A 1807-nucleotide genomic window follows, 5' to 3' on the forward strand; every position below is an offset into this window, starting at 1 on the left:
GTTTGGTAGAACTGAGAATCTACTAGAGAAATGTTTTTGAGAATCATTTCTCTTGTTTGGTTGTATTAATCAATGAAATGGAAATGATTTTTTTTACAATGTTAATTCATTTTCAAACAACATTTTTTATAAACATGCATTATAATGTACATCTTAATTAGTCAAAATATGCATCTTTTATGTCTTTAACTTTTTTTTTATTTTAATATTAATTTTTACTAAATAATTTAATTTCTAATCAATTAATATTATTTTTTATACATCTTGTATGGGAAAACATATGCCTAATATAACTTATAAAGAGATTTTATAGAAATATGCAAATCATACTATTCAAAAACTACGTGCAATGTAAGATATATGCAAAAAAATATAATTCAATATTCCTAACAACTAAAAAACATAACTATATCTAATACATAATGTGCAAAGAGTCAACTTCAATATTCGTAAAAGCTAAAAAAACATAACTTAAAATAAGCTAATCATGATATTGATCCATTCCCAATCATTTCCATGTAACAAATCTTTTCTTCTTCTGTCATCTTAAATTACACTCAGGCACGAAATTGATCTTTGCTAAACATGTCAATCGCCTTAATTCGTTGTTTGACATTGATATTTGGCATGCTTTGTATATCTTCGATAACTTTATCTATCATATCACATGCCTCCTTATTTTCATGCTTTCTTATATTGTATATTGTTTCATTAAGTTTTTCACCAACCTCCTTGAAAGTCTCTTTCATTTCTTTCGCTACTTCCTTATAAGAGCTTTCCGTGTCATCCGTTGGAGGCATTTTGCGTTTACTATTGACATGAGCAGTTTTTTGTGTCTCTTCAACAATCTCTTCCAACCCTTCCACATCAACAGGTGAGTTTCTTTGTGTCTCTTCAGTCACATCTTCACCAAGATCAGTAGCTCCATGACCAGTAGCTCTATCCTTCCCGAAGATTTTACATAGGTTATCAAATTAGGGAAATGGTTTATTGCAAAGACATGCAGCACCTTTATGACTCTACAAGAATGAAACAAAATTAATTGGTTGCTGTTCATTTACAATATGTTTTAATGATGCTAAAAATACTACAAACATAATCATTGTAGTACCTTTATATACTCATCCCAAACTTCAGCATCGGCAGTAACACAACATTTATCCGTATCCCAACCAAATCCACTTGTGTTTGTTCCATATACCATGTCGTGCATGATGTTGAAATGGTTTTTCCATGTCTTCATCCACGATTTAATATGAGGCTCTGCTTTCAAACCCGAGTTAGGAAGACTTACATCTAGTAATTGTTGCACTGCCTTTAAATAACCGGGTTTGAATCCGTTGTCGGCACCACCATACTTTCCGGATACATGTAACTCCAACAATGCCTCAATTAACTTTGCATCTTCTTCAGTAATCCATGTGTGTTTGTTTCGCCCTGCCATATCTACAAAATTTTTTACATAATAGATGCTTGAAATAGTAATTCATCATAACAATCATAACAACCTTTGTTTGTGGCTGTATAACTCAAACAAGACTTAACCAATTCAGCTGTTTTTTTATTCTAAAACATAGACAATACAAAGGAATACAGTTTGAAAAAAAAAATCGTATCATTCCGAGCATTTATGCAGCTTTTATGATGGTTTAAAGTTGAAAATTTTTAAAAAAAGTGTTGAAATATAATAAAACAATCATAACAACCTTTGTTTGTGGATGTATAACTCAACCAAGACTTAACCAATTAAGCTGTTTTTTTATTCTAAAACGTAGACAAGACAGAGGAGTACAGTTTGAAAAAAAAT

At 30.5% G+C, this 1807-nt stretch overlaps 1 pseudogene; it reads right to left on the reverse strand.

Moving 5' to 3' along the window:
* Positions 1-557: 557 nt before the first annotated feature.
* Positions 558-1444, reverse strand: LOC145075629 (uncharacterized; annotated as a pseudogene).
* Positions 1445-1807: the final 363 nt, after the last annotated feature.

The sequence above is a fragment of the Lactuca serriola genome, chromosome 9, assembly GCF_051521515.1.
Source record: "Lactuca serriola cultivar US96UC23 chromosome 9, Lser_US96UC23_V15, whole genome shotgun sequence".
NCBI lineage: Eukaryota > Viridiplantae > Streptophyta > Magnoliopsida > Asterales > Asteraceae > Lactuca > Lactuca serriola.